The sequence below is a fragment of the Equus quagga genome, chromosome 8, assembly GCF_021613505.1.
Source record: "Equus quagga isolate Etosha38 chromosome 8, UCLA_HA_Equagga_1.0, whole genome shotgun sequence".
Taxonomy (NCBI): Eukaryota; Metazoa; Chordata; class Mammalia; order Perissodactyla; family Equidae; genus Equus; species Equus quagga.
In genome coordinates, this window is record NC_060274.1 from 3,515,292 (window position 1) to 3,535,497 (window position 20,206).

Here is a 20,206-nt window from a genome sequence, read left to right on the forward strand (position 1 = left end):
TGCGCGAACTTAACCACTTGGCCACGGGGCTGGCCCCTAAGGGCTTTGTTTTAATTTAATCACCTCTTTAAAGGCTCTGTCTCCAAATACAGTCACATTCTGAGGTCCTGGGAGTTAGGACCTCAACATATGAATTTGGGGGGTGGGGTGCACAATTTCAGCCGATGACATCTATCGAGACAGAAAGCAGATTAGTGGTTGCTAGGGGCTGGGGGGAGGGGAAATGGGGAGTGAATGCTAATGGGTATGGGGCTTCCTTTTGGGGCGATGAAAATGTTCTAAAATTGATTCTGGTGACGGTTGCACAAACTTGCGAATATACTAAAAGCCACTGAGTTGAACACTTTAAAAGGGTGAGTTTTATGTTATGTGAATTATATGTCTCAATTAAAAAACACAATATTCTGCTAACCTCCGGAAGAGATTAATATAGGTGCCAGTGGGAGAGACAAGGAGAAACAGGGACGAATCGTGAAGAAAATGTCTCCTGGGGCTCTCCAGGACCCCTTGGCTGTCTTCCCCAGGCCTTTGATGAACCACCTGCTCAGCCTCCCCCCTCCCCTCCCCCAGCGCCTCTCCACCCCGTTGCCAGGCTCCGAAATCCAGGAAGGAAGGAAAGCCAACAAAGGGAACAAGGGCATCCGTGGTGGCTGAGAGAGCCCTGGCACCAGCTTCTGTCAGCCGGAGTAGGACCGGGTGCTGCTGTGCTTGGAAAGACACTTCCTTCCTAGCGGCACAGAGGTGCTGTCTGGATTCTCTTGCCTGCTTCTCCATTTCTCTCTTGCCTCTTTTGTAAAAATCTTTCTTCTTGTTCTGAGCCACTTCTGTGCCCCAACTGAGCCTGAGAAAGAGCAGCCAGGATGTGGAGCCCCTTTCTGCTTGTGGCAGGGGAGCTTGGAGGAAACTGCACCGTGCCTCGGGAGGGAGAGTGTCCCTGGCTTTCATAACGGCATCTACTATCTGCCTGCACATTCTTTTGGTTGTGAGTTTGCACAGAGACAAACTGGACACTGCAGCTTCACTCCTGACCAGAGTCATTGGGAACCACATTTTGTTAAATGTGTGAAAAAACACACAAGGGAAAAGATGCCTTAGAGTAAAAATTATCCTGAGCCAAAATTTGATGCACTTTTTAAAAAATGTGTGGATGTTTTGGATCTTGAAAGATCATCCAAAAAAGTGAGTGGAGAGCAGCTCAGTGATCAACATTTTCATACAGATGAAGACAAAGGGCAGAAGTTGGTGGAACAGGTAGTAACCATTTGTGTCTGTGGTAACGCATTGAACGTGTGGTCTTTCATATGTCTCTATTGGATGTCCTCAGTTCATGTTCTGGCAATACGGCCATTATTTATTTATTTTTTTTCTTTAAGGTGTGCACTTTATTTGAACTGGTCTCAAGTCAGTGTACAGGTAAGCCCTGGCTGCCTCCGCACCTCAGCTCTCCCAGGGAGATCAAAAGCCTTCATACATTTCAAGTTGGGGGATAAAAAGGGGGGCCATAATGGCTGACCATTCAAAATAAAACAAAACAAAAAAACAAGTATTAAGGCAAAGATTAAAAAAAATTTGGATTACATAATTTACACAAAAGCAATGCTGTCACCCTGCCCTGTGTGGACTCGGGCGAGGACTGGCCCTTCTCCTTTGGGAGACGCGGGGCGGCTTTTGGGAAGGCAAGGGACTTCCTGTAACAATGCATCTCACGATATTTGGAATGACTATTAAAAAAAGAACAATGTACAATCAAAGTCCTTGGCCACATTGTAGAACTTTGGGGATGCTCGCTCCAACCGACTGCTGTCACCTTCACCGTTCCAGTTTTTAAATCCTGAGTCAAGCGCCAAAAAAAAAAAAAAAAAAATCAAAAAAAAAAAATCAAAAAAAAACAAACAAAAAAAACAAATAAAGCCATGCCAATCTCATCTTGTTTTCTGCGCAAGTTAGGTTTTGTCAAGAAAGGGTGGATCGCACTAACAGTCCGCCTAGAAGCATTTGCGGTGGACGATGGAGGGGCCGGACTCATCGTACTCCTGCTTGCTGATCCACATCTGCTGGAAGGTGGACAATGAGGCCAGAATGGAGCCGCCGATCCATACGGAGTACTTGCGCTCAGGGGGCGCAATGATCTTGATCTTCATTGTGCTGGGAGCCAGGGCTGTGATCTCCTTCTGCATCCTGTCGGCGATGCCTGGGTACATGGTGGTCCCACCCGACAGCACTGTGTTGGCCTACAGGTCCTTACGGATGTCGACGTCACACTTCATGATGGAGTTGAAGGTAGTTTCGTGGATGCCACTGGATTCCATGCCCAGGAAGGAGGGCTGGAAGAGGGCCTCGGGGGCTCGGAACCGCTCGTTGCCGATGGTGATGACCTGGCCGTCGGGCAGCTCGTAGCTCTTCTCCAGGGAAGAGCTGGAGGCCGCGGTGGCCATCTCCTGCTCGAAGTCCAGGGCGACATAGCAGAGCTTCTCCTTGATGTCACGCACGATTTCCCTCTCGGCCGTGGTGGTGAAGCTGTAGCCACGCTCCGTGAGGATCTTCATGAGGTAGTCCGTCAGGTCCCGGCCAGCCAGGTCCAGACGCAGGATGGCGTGGGGGAGGGCGTACCCCTCGTAGATGGGCACAGTGTGGGTGACCCCGTCACCGGAGTCCATCACGATGCCGGTGGTGCGGCCAGAGGCGTACAGGGACAGCACGGCCTGGATGGCCACGTACATGGCCGGGGTGTTGAAGGTCTCAAACATGATCTGGGTCATCTTCTCGCGGTTGGCCTTGGGGTTCAGGGGGGCCTCGGTCAGCAGCACGGGGTGCTCCTTGGGGGCCACGCGCAGCTCGTTGTAAAAGGTGTGGTGCCAGATCTTCTCCATGTCGTCCCAGTTGGTGACGATGCCGTGCTCGATGGGGTACTTGAGGGTCAGGATGCCCCTCTTGCTCTGGGCCTCGTCGCCCACGTACGAGTCCTTCTGGCCCATGCCCACCATCACGCCCTGGTGCCGGGGGCGCCCCACGATGGAGGGGAAGACGGCGCGGGGGGCGTCGTCGCCCGCGAAGCCGGTCTTGCACATGCCGGAGCCGTTGTCGACCACGAGCGCGGCGATCCCGGTGTAGACCGGCGGTGGCGGCGCAGCGGCGAGGGCGAGGGGCTTCTGCTCGCGGGGCGGACGCGGTGTTGGCGGTCAATACGGCCATTATTAGTGTCAGAAAATGTCACTGTGCATTTATATTAAAAGTCCAGATAGTCTGGCAAAATTAAAACTTTCTTTGAGAGTAGAGAATTGTGATTTCTAACAAAGCTTTTAGAAAAAGATCACTTTTACATGAATGGGTGTGAAAAATTCATGCAGCTTTTGGTCGTCCACGGTCGCAAAAGAGAACATGACAAGTTGAAATCAACCAGTAAATGGGAAACCCATAAACTTCGTGTGTTTTAAGTTCTTTCCCGAAAAGATCTGCCCGCAGAGGGCCTGTGACTGCGACTCCTTGTTCTACAGCGCTCTCTAGAGGAGGAAAAGGGAAGCGGCGCGAGGCCGGCTGGACGTCTGGGTGTGAGCAGGCGCGCGCAGGTGCGGTGGTGGGAAAACCAGATGGGTCCCCACATGTGGCCTCAGCAACGTCCGCGCCAACGATTTCAAGACTGCGTGAACGGTCTGGAGTCCTCTAAATCCACTCCTTGAGTTTAAAGTCGAGAAGCCTGAAATTCAGAGAAGAGAGGTTGTGTCTTACCCTGGTCCTTTGAGGCCAGGACCCTGGAGGAGGGAAACCCTAACCCTCTCCCCTCGCCGTAGCTCACAGGACTTCAGGGAGCGGGCAGGCAGGCCCCAGGATTTGGTGTAGCGAGTGTGAGGTCATCCCGATGCTTTCTGTGCTCTCTATAAAGGAGGGCATTGTCTGCAACGGAGGCGTGTGGGCTGTTGGAAAACATTGGAAATAGTTGTTGCACAGTGAGCAAGCAAACTGCCAGAGGAGGCACAGGTGAGGGTGGGGAGTCACGACTAGATTGCAAAGGTTTGATCTTGTTGGAACGGGTGGTGGCTATTTGTGTTAGTGTTAGCAAAATTGAATTCATGGTCTTTAATATTTCTCTTTCTGATGTCCTCAGTTCATAGTCTGCACTGTGTTGCTTGGGCAGCATCGCTTAACTATTCTGTGCTAGGGTTTATGTGTCTGAAAATTAGATTAATACTTCTACCTGCGTCTTGGGTTGTTGTGAGGGTTTAATGAGTTAATCTGAGTAACATGCTTGATGCTGTGCCTGCACTAGGCACACACAGGAGAAGCTCAGGTTGATGGAGACATTGATGACAATGCTATTGGAAGCAGTCAGGTGAGGGGTGGGAGGGAGTGCTGGAGTACTTGTAGGAGCAAATCACACACACACGACAGAATCAATAATGACATCCACATCTGTCCACACTTAGGGCAGCTGAAACAAAACCTGGGCGAAGCTGCTAACTCATCTGTTGTTTCTATATCTCCAGTCCACTGAATCCCCAAGTAAGCAAAATAATAACATTTTCCCTTATTTTTCTCATAGATTAAAAGATACTAATGGGAGACCCACAAAACCTAACCCCCCCCCCGAAATTTACAAACACATGCATATACAGACACACGCACAGACACACATGAACACACATACATGTGAGTGCACATACACAAACAAACACACACACACACAAAGAATAAGAAGACAGTGAAAACAAATGACCAGAGGCAGCAAAGATTCCGAGGTATAGAATGGGGAAATCATTCTGAGGCTTCAGAATAAATAGTATTGTACAAAACAAATTTACTTTTTAATACAGGAGGAAAATCTAAAGCCGTAATGCATAGTCTCAAACAGATTTGAAGATTATTTCATCTAACACCGGCGAGATCAGCAAAGATTGCTTTCAGATTAAAAACACTGTTTCATTTTAAAAAGCAATAGAAGCGAATTAACAGCTCCCTTTACCCTTCAACCTGGCAGCCCCGCTTGTAGCAATCTATGACAAAGCTCTTCCTGCACAAGCACAAAATGGTCCATGCACAGTGTTATTAATTGCAGTATTATTTGTGACAGCATAAGACTAGAAAAAATGGGAAATATCCATGAAGGGGGGGGCTGGACTGTGACGCTACACAAAGAAAGAGGAAGATCTCTGTGTGCAGAAACATCGAGATCTCCAAAATATCATATGAAGGGTAAAAAAGCCAGGGTCAGAGCAGAAGAAATAGATTGCTGCATCTTGTGTACTGTCGGTGGGAAATAGGAATATAGGTTTATGTATTCACAAGAAGAAACAGATGAACCAGAAGCTCGTGGTGAGATGGTTCCCTCAGGGGGCACGTAGAGAGAACAAGCCTGGAATGAAACTGAGACCCCAACCCTAGATGCTCTAATCCTCTTCGATTCTAGAACCACGCAAATGTGTAATGTAATTAACAGAAAAGTGATCCCGAACGTTGAAAACCATAACCAGTGGAGCTAACTGTATATCAAATCGATAACATAACCACATAGCGAAAAGAAGCATTTCATGAGTTTTTAAAGTATAGTATTTTTATTATTTATGCTATTGTACATACTTAATGGACTATAGTCTAAGTACAAAAGGAGTTACAAAGAAATCTTAAAAAAAATACTAGAATTATTATTTTGAAACTATCTTATGAATGTTATAAAAAAGACGTAATTTTTAGTGTTCTTATAAACCAAGATTTTTAGTGTGAGAGAGAAAAGACAAGTACAAAGTGCAAATCTATGCAAAAATGTACAATGTTCTGTTTGCACTGAAAATATTAATAGGAATCATGTTTTACTTTTAAGATGTGTTTTCTAGCTTATTCCACTGAAAAGGCCTGGAAGCAGTGACACCCAGTGGCAATGAGCACCCATCTTTGAACCCAGAGTTGGTCACTAAATGTTCTTCCCAACGAAAGGAATGAGAGCTCTATGGTAGACTGAATTTTTCACCCTCCTTGCGCTCCTGCTCTTTGCCGTGTCCCTATGTGGTTCCTCTCATCTTCGATGGAGAGTCTGCTTTCCCACCTTTTGACTTGAAGCTGGGCCACGTGATTTTCTCTGGCTGATAGATTCACAGCAGACATATTGGGCGTGCAGGGGTTAAAACATTTTAGCTGGGCAGGCCCCCTTGTGTGTTGGCCATCACCATGGAAGGAATATTCCCAGGCTAGCCCACTGGTTAAAGAATATATGATCATGCTACATATAACTCTAGAGAAAACATTTGAACATGTCTATGGAGTGAGTGGTTTTATAAGAATATGTAAGAAGAAAGCAAGCCTGGCTAGAGCAATAACCAGGAAATAGAAGAAGTAATCAAAGAACTATCTTCCCAAAAGGGACTCTCACATTTCACAACTGAGCTTTAACATGTTTTCAGAAAACAGATCAATTTTCCGCTATTTAAACTGATCCCATGCATTAAGAAGGAAAGCTCCCTAATTGTTTGAAACTATAAAAAGGTGATGTGGGAAAAGAAAGTTCCCCTAAAAATTAACAATCTGATCTTATAAATATATTAAAAAATTATGACTCATTTTCTATTAAAATCCATCAAAATATAAAAAGAATATGAAAACAATAATATGTAACCAAGATGGATTTTTATTAAGACAAAGTGGTTCAATATTAGAAAATATACTATTATAATATAATTCATTATATTATTAGTTCAAATGAGAAAATAATATATGATTTCAATGATGTTGAAAAGGAAATTGATAAAACTCAGAATTTATCCTTGATTAAAACAAACTCTACATAAAATAAGCATAGAAGAATGTTAACTTGATTACTATGTCATGCCTAATGGTGAAAAATGATAAATGAGCCTCAATAAGATTAACAGATGACTTCTCATCAGAAACCACAGAGGTCAGAATGACGTGGCCTTTGCTGTTTTCAGACATTGAAATCCAGAATCCTATACCCAGTGAAAATATCCTTCAGGAATGAAGGGGAAATTAAGACTTTCTCAGATAAAGAAAAATGAACAGAATCTGTCATCCTCAGACATACTCCAAAATAATCACTAAAGACAGTTCTCTGAAAATGAAATAAATTATATTAGAAGGACCTTGGAACATGAAGAAAGAAGAAAGGGCACAATAAGAAAAAAAATGTGGGTAAATATGGTAGGGTTTTCTTCTCTTCTTGTGTTTTCTAAATTATGTTTGATGGTCGAAGCAAAAAGTATAATACCGTCTGATGTGGTTCTAAATGTGCATACAGGAGATATTTGAAACAATTATTTTATAAGCGGGGGGGGGAGGGACCTTAAAGGGAGGTGAGGTCTCTATACTTCATTCAAACTGTACAAAGACACCGCCAGGAGACTCTGATACATTCTATATACATAGTGTCATACCTGGAACAATCACTAAATAAGCTATGTAAATTGATCCACTCAAAAACAGTATAGTTGGGGCCAGCCCCATGGCCGAGTGGTTAAGTTTGCATGCTCTGCATCAGCAACCCAGGGTTTCACCGGTTCAGATCCTGGGCGTGCACATGGCACCACTCATGAAGCCATGCTGCAGCAGCATCCCACATGCCACAACTAGAAGGACCCACAACTAAAATATGCAACTATGTACCAGGGGGCTTTGGGGAGGAAAAGGAAAAAGAAAATCTTTAAAAAAACACCCAAAAACAAAAAAACCCACTATGGTTAAATCAAACTGGAATTCTAAAAAAGGTTCAGATAATTCACAGGAAGGTGGAGAAAAGGAAACAGAGAAACAAAAAAAAGAAAGCAAAAGTAAAGTGGTAGACCTAAGCCCTAAAAAAAAAATCATTAATTACCATTAAACGTAAATGGTCTAAATACACCAATTAATAGAGATCATCAGAACGGATTTAAAACATGACCCAATTGTATGCTTTCTACAAGGAACTCACTGTAAATATTATAATATTGGCAGCTTCAAAGTAAAAGGATGGAGAAAAGATATGTCATGCAAATATTAATCAAAGGAAATCAGGAGTAACTATGTTAATATCAGGTAAACTAGACTTCAGAGCAAAGAAAATTGCCAGTGACAGAGAAGGATGTTATATTGTGATAAAACAGTTGATCCACCAAGAAAACATAGCAATCCTAAATATATGAAAATGCATATGCTGCATTGCAACCACGTGGGCCTGGAGATTTTATTGTCAGTTTTATCGATCTTCTCAAAGAACAAATTCTTTGTGTCACTGATTTTGTCTATTGTTTTCCTGTTTTTAAGATCATTGACTTGTGCTCTTATCTGCATAATTTCCTTTGTTCTGCTGCAAAATATGTGAAACAAAAATGAATAGAAGTGGAAGGAGAAATAGACAAATTCGCAATTGTGGTTGGAGACTTCAACTCATCTCTCGCAACAATGGGTGGAACAAGTGGACAGAAAATCACCAAGAATAGAGACAACTTCAACAACCCCACGAACCAACAGATGGAATTCACATGTATGGAACACTCCACCCAACAACGGCAGAACACACATTCCTTCAAGTGCCCATGGAACAGACCATACCCTGGGAGGACATGAAACAAACCTTAAAAAATCCAAAAGAATTGAAATCACACAGAATTTGTCTTCTGATCACAACGGAATCACTGAGATTAATTTCCTCTGAAGTGAAAGGATTAAAAGGGACAAAAGCAGTAGGAATTTAAAGTGCATTGACACAATTGGCTCCTTGAACTTTATTTATTTGGATTTAAATAATGGTGATTCTTCCCACCTCTGAAAGGGATGTTAAGAAAAAGTTTTCGTTACTGCACAGAGGGCACAATCTGCTCACCACGGGACAAAAGCCAATCGTCAAGAGGTGAGATGATGGCAGAGAAAGGGCACTTTATTGCAGCTTGCTAGCAAGAGGGAAGATGGCTGACTAATGTCCAAAAGAACCATCTTAAGGGAGGCACAGAATCTTGAAGCAGTTATACAAGCCAGTGGGTTATAGGGGAGGGGTTAGGAATGTTGACCCTCTGCTGTTACAGACTGGGAGTTCCCTTCACCAGATCTTTGAGTTGTCGTTGATGATGGCTATCAGCATAGACTTTCTGTTTGGGCGTCATCACATTCCTAAGGATCTCAAAAGAACGAAGTTATAGTCTTATCGCAGCTGGGAGATATAAGCACTAGCAGGGGTCGTAACATCTACAGAACAGGTGGATCTCCTGGAGGGTGTGAATCCAGTTGGGTTAGTTGGTCAGAGGTCATTCAAAGTTACGACACGGTCTCTCTTCTACAATATGGCTTCCCTTATGTCAACCTTGTGTTGAGCCGGTTTCAATTTGATCTAAGACAAAATACTTCTTTTCTGGATAAGAGTATTCATGGGCTTGGTGGATCCACAGTCAAGTTTTGTTTCTGCAGCCTGCTATTAGGAAAAAAAGTGTTGTAAGTTTGGGAAAGTGAAGACTTCAAGTCTTTCCCCCTAATTTGCCCTGAATGAGGGTAAAGAGGTGCCACAGGTGGTCAGAAGATATCTGTGCATACACTAGTTTTTCTTCTATCTGCTTCCTGGTCCCAAATATGTAATTTTTCAAGATTAAGTCAAAGGGATAAATCTAGTTCTGATTCTAAATTATCCATGGCAATAGATCGTATACTACATTACATTTTTTCAGTTTTTGACTATGCAATCCTAAAATAAGATGGCTGGTTTTCATGCCTGCTTATGGATATTAGTCTTATTTCCTTATAGTTAAGGCTTGTCCATATAGAACTCAGAACTTTTCTTAACTGAAGAATCATCTATGACATAGAATAGGAGGGTAGGGACATATTTTATTTTATTATTTTTAAAAATCATGTAATTAATCAACATTATGAGGTGTAATTTACCCGCAATAAAGTTCACACATTTTAAGTGTGCCAATGAGTGACTTTTGACAACTCTATACATCTGTGAACCTTTACCCAAATCAAAATATAGGACAATCTATCTCCCAGGAAAATTCCCTTGTGCTGTGGGCATTCTTTTGATTAATTCCTAATTCTGTAACGGAATATTAGCACGACCTTGAGTTCCACAAGGACAAGCACAGACTAAGAAATGCTATGTATGTGACGTCCAAGAATCTGCTCCATGAGAAAATGGAGAAGCAACAGATACAGATGAAAATGCATGCTCTCGACTTTCAACAGGACCTTGAATATCAGAAGAGAAAGGTACCCTGTTGTTCATTGTGCTTTCACATTGGCTCTTGTTTGCTGCCTTTAATGTGCTTTAGGAAGTAACTTCATTGCATTTTGTTGTCAGAAAAGCCCTTTTGGTTGGTTTTTACTTAGACCCATTTCCTGGATGAGAACTTAGAAGCTCAGAGAGGTTGGAGAAGTGACCAGGACACTTCTGGTGGCAGAGCCAATGTTCAGCTCCAGGCCTGTTATTATTCCTCACTGTCTTTGGTTGAATAAGGTCTCGCCAGACCCTGCCACCCTCTCCCTTACAGTCCTCAGGCCCAGGGTCCAGCCCTGCCCCTGGGCAGGCCTCTGTGCCATTTTGAAGTAGAGGCTGACCATGATTGGCTTCTTCCTAATTCCCTTTCTCAAGGTTCCCCAGAGAGGCTGCCTAAACATCTCCAACCTATCTAAGCTCTAATATTTTTCTCCTTGCTAGCTCAAGGTTCCTTCTCAGTTGATTAATTTTAGGTAGGCATTGTTACCAAACCAGGTTCATTTTTGCCCATCACCCTGAAAGCCAAACACCGAGATGATGAGATTGCAGCCGAGAAAGGGTTTAATTACAAGGCAGCCAAGTGAGGAAACAGGAGAATGAATCTCAAATCTGCCTCCTCAAAAATGGGGACTCAGGGATGTTTATGGGATGGGGAGCAAGGTGGTCTGAATGTGGAGATAGATGATTGGAGGTGAGGAGAGGTGAGGTAATTGATGATCTGTGCAAGCGTAGTCAGGCTCCATGGCTCTTCATAGGACCCATGTTCACAAAATGGCGGCATCAGCATGATCTGAGGGTGGAGTTTTCAGCCTCCTGATATCAAAAGGTCATTTATTGGGCATCTGTGCAGCCCAGCTGATGAGTTGGTGGTCTCAACCAGCCTGAAGTGGACAAGGGGTTCTAATTTCTGAAAAACAGCTCACATACCCATTACCATGGTGACCCAGGTTCCGGGGAGATGTTATCTCTATGAATCTAGTGGGAGCCAGACAGCATGTTGCCTAAACAGCACAGTTAACAGCGGGCAGGGGAAGAACTAAATGCTATAATCAGTAATTGCAAAAAGGAAAAAAACCTTTAGTTCCTAGCTATGTAATCATCAATGGCTAACTGTTTGCTGGTTTCAGTATTAGGAAGAAAAAGTCTAATTAAAGACATTTCCACTCACATAGGCTTCTGTGCATGGATGTGTGTGTGTGTGTGTGTGTATGAAGCTGCTTTCTAGCTGAAATAAATCTCAAATTAGTAGTGTTTTTAGAATGATGCCAGAGACATTTGGGATGAAGGACCTAACCTCTAGTTTTTTCTTTCTTCAAAATACAGCATACTACATACTACCAACCTTCCACAGGAAGGTTGAGTCTACCACCCCTCTACCTCCGCCCCATCCAATCCTATTCAGAAACCTTTTCATCTACTCCCAATACGATCCACACACACACATAAAACTGCTTTTTGAACTTTGCTAGCTTTGTGGCTCATGCTAGTTGCTACTACCCAAGTAATCTGGTTCCATGAATTTGGGGGAGCTCCTTAGGGTCCATGATGAATGCAATTTGAGCCTACGGTCACAAGCAAGAGTTGACTCTGAAAGGTTTTGCAGTACAACCCAGGTGTTAAGCCCTGTGGTTGAGAGCTCATAAGTTGGAACTCTCCCCTTGGAGCATCCTGAGCTAACAGCTGACCTCCGCGTGTGCTCCCAGCACAGCCTGGGCACTCATTGGTCTTCTTGACCGACTATTGGTGATGCAATCAGCACTTCAGGCCCTGGGGCCACAGTCAAAACAAGAGGGCCTGAGCCAAAATAAGCCCTGCCTGCTACATTGTGGAGGCTGTGAAAAAGCAGAGCAAGAGGTCAGAGGATTCTTTTAGCTCAAGAAAGTAGAGAAATAACAAATTTGTAAAAAATTCTACCTCCTCTCTCCACACGTCCAGCTGGGTAAGTTTTACTTCTGTAACTTTTTAAATCATACTATTCATTTTTGTTGAATATTCATTTGTATGAGGTTTTTTCCCTTTCTTAAAAAACTTTAAAATTATGGTAAAATATACATATAAAATTTACCATCATGCGACCAGCCTCATGGTTGAGTGGTTAAAGTTCTGCGCACTCCATTTTGGTGGCCCAGGTTCATGGGTTTGGATCCTGGGCACAGACCTACTCCACTCATCAGCCATGCTGTGGTGGCATCCCACATACAAAGTGGAGGAAGACTGGCACAGATGTTAGCTCAGGGCCAATCTTCCTCAAGCAAAGAAAGAGGAGGATTGGCAACGGATGTTAGCTCAGGGCCAATCTTCCTCACACACACACACAAAAAGTTCCTTAGAAAAAAAATTTACCATCATGACCATTTTTAAGTGTACAGTTCTGTGGCACCGAGAACATTACATTATTGTGCAACCGTCACCACCATACATCCCCATAACTCTAAAAAAGAGTTTTAAGTATGAAAAAAGAGTTTTTCATCTTATAAAACTGAAACTCTGTGCCCATTAACACCATCTCCCCATTCTCCCCTCCCCCCAACGCCTGGTTACCACCATTCTACTTTCTGTCTCTATGAATTTGACTACTCTAGGGTCCTCATGTAAGTGGGATCATACAGTATTTGTCTTTTTGTGACTGGTTTATTTCACTGAGGGTAATGTCTTCAGGGTTCATCTATGTTGTAGCATGTGTCAAAATTCCCTTCCTTTTGAAGGCTGAATAATATTCCATTGTCTTTATAGACCACATTTTGTTTATCCATCCATCCTTTGATGGACACTTGGGGGGGTTGCTTCCACCTTTTGTCCATTGTGGATAATGCTGTTATGAACATGGGTGTCCAAATAGATGTGTTGTTTTTGACTCAGCCAACTGCTGAAAAAGGTTGATGCACCAAAAGACTGCAGAATAGACAAAAAATCTTTGTGGTTTTTCCAGTCAACAACAGGTGGTTTGGAGAGATGTAGTGGGCTCTTGTGGGAATCCAACTGTACAAGCAAATGATGTCAAGAAAAGAAAGAAGGGGAGAAATGCTTACTGATTTTAGTTTATGGGGAGTCTCTAAATGTTGGAGAGCACCCTGAAATTCACAGAAGGCTCTCATTCATTGATTTATTCCATCACAACACGTGTTGACACCTGGCACCAGCCTATGCCGGGCTGAGCAGGCTCGCAGATGAAGGAGAAAAAGATCAGCTCAGCCTTGTCCGCACAAGGTGTGGATGTCTGGAAAAAATACAGTCGATTCTCATTCTCCACAGCTGTTATGTTCTATAAAGTCTCCACAGACCCTGGACAAGTGAATACTGAAGCGTTGTTCCTAGGAGAAATACAGTTAAGTTCGTTTGAGCCTCTGGTCCCAATATTTTCATCAACTGATCCAACACACAGCCTTGTTTGATGTGTGTTTCTGTGTAAAGACGCTTTATTTAACACATCTAGTAGATTCCTTAACACTGAGCTCATGGCCAACAGCACAGAACTCATGCCTGAGTGAGGTTATCTCACATACGGATCTTCTCCATCCTAAGGCACATCGCAGCCTTCTTGTGCTCAGGAGGACCAGACAGCACTTCAGCACTAGGCTGGCGGGCCACGTTAGACAGGGAAATCATCAAGAAAAAACACGAAAATGCAAAAAAGCTATGGCACTAAATAGGCTTCCAGAAGGACATGCATGGAGCATGCGAGCTGAAAGAAGAAGGCAGGGCACAGCCTCCTTTGGCCTCACCTGGGAACGTGCACGCCGAGCGACTCAGATCTTATGCTGCTCTGCCCATGTCACAAATGATCAGGAGTCCCACAAACACGGAATTGAGGGTTACGAATACTTTTTTAGCAAGTAGGCAAACTTGCAGATGCGAAATCAGGGAGCAATGAGGATGACCGTGTTTATCTCACTTAATCATTTTGCAGACAAGGAGGCAAGGCTTCAAGTGCCAAGATGCGCATGCAGGGCCCCATAGGAAGGGACGGAGCTGGGACTCCCGTCCAGATTTCTGCTTTGAGCCCCCGGACTTGCCACCTGTGTGGCTGCCTTCTGCACCTCTGCTGTGCCACCCAGCGGATCTTCATGCCGGGCTGAGTCCTGGCCAGTCTGTTCCGTCTCAGCGCTGGGGAGTAGCTGCATCTGTCTGTTTCCTGCTTCCTCGAGCTTAGTGCACGCTTAAAGCAGCTTTGGAAAAGAAGCTCCTGTGGAAAATAAAACAATTAAGGACAATTAACTGACGCCTTTGGAGGGAAAGTCTACTCTCAAGTAACCTCATGTTTTCATGGAGCAGATATTTTCAGTTCGTTCATTCAACCAATATTTATTAAGCGTCTCCTAGCCTGCCACGTGTCTGGTGAGGGAGAGAGAGACATCCCTGCCTTCGGGGAGTCCACTTTGTACCGATGAGAGACAGAAAATAAAAAATAAAACACAAAGATGAATAAATAAATTAGGTGGTGTGATCAGAAGGGATACATGCTATGAAATAAATGGGGCAGGTTAAAGGATATTTGGGGTGCTGGGGAAAGGGCTGCGATTTAAAATGGAACCATCATGGGGGGCTTGAAGAGGAGAGGAAGACGACCCTATGGGTCTCTGGGTCTGACCATTTCAGCAGAGGAGCAACAAGTGCCAAGGCCCTGGGGTGTGTAGTGTGTGAGGAACAACAAAGACATCAATGGGTGCGGAGGGTAGAGAGGCAGAGACGTGGTGGGCAGGGGACAGGGGTGCGGATAATGTGCTTATAGTGTTACCGAACCTGAAATGAGTTCGCTCACCTGTTGTGCAGCAAGCCAATCTCTGACACCGGGTGTGGTGGAAGAAAGTAGGAATTTTAATTTTGCACAGTGCTGAGCAAGGAGAGAGGGCAGCTAACGCTGAAATCCCAAACTCCCCGAAAAGCCAAAAGGAAGGGTTTTTATTTGGGGTTTTAGGTAGGGGAGGGGGAGCATACGGCCTTGCTGGTCGGAGCTTTCCCACCAGCCTGTCTTTGGCCTTGAGACACTTGCAGAGAGGAGGGGGCTCATGACCTTGCTGGTCAGCAGCTTTCCCACCAGCCCGTATCTCTTTGTGGGGAGGAGATGGTCCAGGTGCTTGTCCTTGATGGTGTCTGTCTCCATGGAGGATAGTGGATTCTGGAGGCAGGAAGCCAGAGAGTAAGCAGGGAATGAGTGTTTTAGTTTTAACCCCATATATGCTGGGTTTAATGTGGGGAAACTGACATCAGGGTCGATATCAATAGGACCTGGAAAGGACGCTGGCTTTTACTCTGGGTCAGATAACGAGCCACAGGAGAGTTTTAGCAGCAGACTGTTAACAAGGTCATAGTTAATAATTCCCAGTTGAATGCTTCCATGTGTCTTTGCCTATTGCTGTTAGGGTGTCCTCAATTGTAGTTATATTGGGTTTCTTTTTAATAAAGCATATTCGGCAGCTGGGATATGTCTGAAATGCTCCTATCTCCCAAAATGACAGGCCGGGGCACTTTTGTGAAGCTGTGGGAAGACATCACATTCAAAGAGAACCCCAGCATGGGTCACAGGCAACAAAATGCCTATTTATCAGCTGCCCTGGGCAGGTGACTGTTGGAGCTAGACCTCATGCGGGGCAGTTGAGAGGCCCTGCGGAGGTGGTGGAGGGAGAGCCTGGGACAGTGAACAAGTGCACCCACAGAGGATTTGAGAATCTTCTATCTGGGGGTTGTAAATAAGCTCTCTGTCACGGGCTGAACTGTCCCCTCAAAACAGGTACGTTGACATCCTAACCCCAAGACCTCAGAATGTGACCTTCTTGGGAAATAGGGTCATTGAGGATGTAATTAGTTAAGATGAGGTCCTGCTGGAGTTGGGGTGGGGTTGTCCCTAACCCAGTATGACTTGTGTCCTCATAAAAAGGGGACATCTGGGCACATGCACAGAGGGGAAGGCCATGTCAGGACAGAGACAGAGAATGCCAGAGACGGTCTACAGCACGAGATGCTGAAAGGGGCAAGGAGGCCCCTCCCCAGAGCCTTCGGAGGGAGCACTTCCGGCCTCCAGCACTGTGCGAGGATCCGCCTCTGTTGTTCCCGGCCACCGGCTCGTGCTACTTTGTTAGGGAGGCACTAAGAAATAGTACCCTCTCTAACAGATCATGCACTGACTCCTTTGGGTATATTCTTGAGTGCTTGTACTAAGGAAATCACAAAACAGGATCGCCCTTGACAACACTTCCTCTCTCTCCATATACAAATCTCACGGCTCTTCAGTGGATGCGGAACCTTGTCGCTCCATCGCCTTCCCCCCGGCCCCAGCCAGCATCGCCTTCCCCTGGACAGCTGTGACACCCTCGTTACTGGCCCTGCTCCACCTTGGGCCACTGTGGTCTGATCCACACAGCAGCCACACTCAGTCTGGGCCAGTGGCTCCCTGTCCGGCCCACTCACCGTCTGGCCTCCTGGCTGCCTCCTGAGCATCCTGGTAGATCCCAATTCAGGGCTGCCTCCTCCCTCCCTCGCCTCCTTCACATCCGTGCTCACCTGCCGCCTCGTGATGGACGCGGCTGGCCAAGCCGCTTAGCTGCCCTCTCGGTGGCTCCCTGCTCCACACTCCCCAAATTTCCCTGCTTTTCCCAGTCACCTTCTAACACGCTATGGGATTACTGACTCATTCTGTTTCTGTTTGCCCCCACCGAAGCTCCATGAAGGAGTTTATCAGTTTTGTTCCCCAATGTTTCCCCAAAGCCCACAACAGTGCCAGCCACAGAAGAGGAATTTAATAAACATTTTCGAACCAGTGAAAGGATGCGTGAATAGAAAGCAATTAGAATTTCTCTTGAGTGTGTCTACAGCTCACTGCAAGGCATACTCTGTGGTTAATGGCTTTTCTAACTCTGCCAGGGAACACTCTGTATAAAAAAGACAACCACACAACACCCGGGCTGGAAAGCATGGATTCCTCTACCTCCGAGCCTTCACCCCACCCCACCCACCCCACCCCACAGGTTTCACCCAGTGGAGCTTCATGGGTTTCCTTCCACTGCGCTGAAGGCGCATAATTCCTTATCCCACAGGTAGTGAATGCTCCAGTTTGCTGCCCCCCTTTTGGGAACCGTGAAAGCTTTGGCGTATCTGAGAAGCAAAATGAATGCTTGAGAGCAGTGGGTCTCCCAGAGTGATCCCTGGACCCGCGGCGTGGGCGTTCCCTGGGAACCCGTTGGAAATGCAGAGTCTCGGGCCCCACCCAGACCTGTGGAATCAAAGCGTGGGGTGCAAACTGCTGCAAGAAGCCCTCCAGGTGATTCTGGGGCCCAGGCAAGTTTGAGAACCCCTGCTCCCGGGGAGGAGAATGGGGTTAAGTAAATACAGCCACCTGAAGACTTTGAAGGACAGGTTTACACCTTCCAGAAAACTCCTTGATGTGGAGATAATTCCATAAATCACTTTGCTCTCCACCCCACTGGAAGTCAAACCAGGAATTCATTCCCAGACACCAGGATCTCCTGCCTTCCCCAACATTGCCCCACCCCCTTCTAGGTACCTTGATGGGATTAAAAAAAAATACACCCAAAAGCCTTTCTGTTGACAATACTCAGTGTCAAATACCACTGCCCTCGCAGGAGGCTCATTAGCATTCTATTAATATGTGCATAAAATGTTGTCTGCGTCTCGGCCCAAATACACAGACTGAGGAATCAAAGAGAGGCTCTTCCCACCTTTTGCTGGCTTCCTCCTGAACAGTTATTTGTTTTCAAACAACTTCCTCGGGAATTTCCTTTCTAAAAGAAACTCCTCTCCATTTTAAAGGAAAATTACCCCTTATTCCCCTCTCCTCGAGCAATTTCTGACAGGGAGCCTCTCAGGAGAGCTGGAAGGCTGCAACTGGCGTTTTTCCTGTCCTCCTTTTTAAGGCTGTAGGCGAACTCTTTGTGAAATATTCTAAGGAAGTGTGCTGACTACAAAGGGTTTGCATTTTGTGTGGAATTTATACTAATACCTGATTAATGCCTATGTTTTCATGGAGGGCAAATAATTACCGAAATGCAGTAGACTTTGAACCGTGTTCCAATGAGGAGATTATAAAAAGGTCTCTAACCAAATGTTTCTGGACATGAAAGAATGGATTTTCTCCTCAAAAGAGCATGCCAACATTAAAGCAGATTCAACAGTGGTATTGAGAGTAAAAATAGGAGAAAACATCGACTTCTAATACAAAGGTTTAAAGTGTTTAATAATATTCAGCAAATATTGTTGGTCAATTTTTGATACTTCTGGGAGTTAAAATACATGTTTTTTGGCAAACATTTCTGTCTCTGAGATTGATTTATTGAAGATCTTAAAGGCTCTAATGGACTCATTTAGTTATCTCATTTTTCTCATGACCAAAGATGTGAAAAATCTTAAAATTTGTGCAATTGTAGAGTTAAACAGAGCTTGGAGGTTATTTCGTCCAATCCTTGATTTTCCTGGTAAGGAGATGTGCCCTGTGTCCAGCAGCCTCAATCCCCAGGGCTCTTTCCACCCATCGCTGTCTGTCTGAACGAGATGCTGCAGAAACAATGCCTTTCTGTAACAATATTTAACAATTTCTAATCACTAAAGGAATCTGTCTTATTAATTAGAGGTGAATGGAATGCATATTTCTTGTATCTATGATATTTACCACAATTTGGGAAAAGCCAAGCTCCCTTAGTTTGTAGGCTCAAGGCTCAATCTCCAGAAAAAGTTCCTGAATTTCTTCCTAAAACCATCCCGCAGACTTTACAGTCTATTCTAATTGGACTATGGAGAGATCTGAATTTTAGTATTTTAAGTTCTGGGCTTCCTCAGGCCTCACTCATTTCAGCCTCAGTTTCCATCTCTTATAAATGTGGACGTAAGGGAAGGGGAGAGGGTGGGAGGGGTTGGAGCAGATCCTCTCTGGGTCTCACTCGCTATCACCTTCTGAGATTCTCTTCACACAAGCTTCTGGAAGCATGACCTCTGCTAGCTCACGTCATCCTTATCAGATTGTCCTGTAATTTCCTCAAGGCACAAAAGCCAAGGACCTTCGTCTGTGATGGCGAAGGCTCTGCTTTAAAACACATTGTAAAAATTGACCTGAGAGGTTCGATAGATTTTATACAGTTATGTTTACAAGAAACATAATTAGAGTGATTTTCCAACTTAGAAAATGACTCACCATTTCCTCGCTCACTATTTAGGATGCTATTTACATTGCCCCTAGGGTTTCCAGAACCTCTCTTCTCTGGTACAATGAGTCAGTCACACCTTCAATTCCTATTTGAGAGGGAGGCAGTGTCATTTGGCAAAAGGCAAAAATATTCTTTTTGTCTTATTTTCTGTGGATAAGCTAAATATATTGCACTGAAATAGAAAAAAGTATGTTTTGTAGCACAATGATGGTCCACATAATTATTTTTATCATTACCACGTAACACCTTATTTAATGCTGGAGGAATCTAAAGAGAATGGGCTGATAGGGCTTTATAAGGAAGTAGGAAGGAGGAGGAATTTTTCAATCCGTTCAGGGAAGGACTTGTGCCTTATACCTAGAAGAACTGCCACCTAGAGAGACAGAATGACGTAGGACAATAGGGTTCCTTCCTCCAGGGGCTCAGGGACACACTTGGGAGTCACCAACATGATATTCAAACAATATCAAGCTACATGGTTATTTCAGTACTTAATTACACTTATGACATGAATGTATTTTCAGCTCTTAATAAATGTATATGGTTTGAATTACCTGAACTTTAAAAATGGATTATTTCCTCAATAGTATATTTAATTGATTTGCTTTTGACATTTCCGTTTTGAAGTTCTTTTGCCGGGGACTTAGAATATCATGACAATTTTAAAGGGTATGTGATTTTGAGTTTTATTGTGCTAAACTGCTAAATTTGAATTTATTTTGACTTTTCCATGATTTTTTTTCTTTCATGGAAAGGATCTGGACTTCCACATTTAGCAAATTAATAGATATTAATGTCAAGCAGATTGTTGAAATAGCAGAGCAAAAAAGTGTAATTTAGGATTAGTAGGTCGAGTGGGGACCAGGGCAGC

General features: G+C 44.4%; 1 protein-coding gene and 1 pseudogene across 1 annotated transcript in view; one reads left to right on the forward strand and one right to left on the reverse strand.

Annotated features, from left to right (window-relative positions):
- Window positions 1-20,206, forward strand: part of LOC124243860 (uncharacterized) — a 98,252-nt gene that overhangs the window by 16,937 nt on the left and 61,109 nt on the right. The window lies entirely within an intron of this gene.
- LOC124243861 (actin, cytoplasmic 2-like) lies at window positions 1,359-3,107 on the reverse strand (annotated as a pseudogene).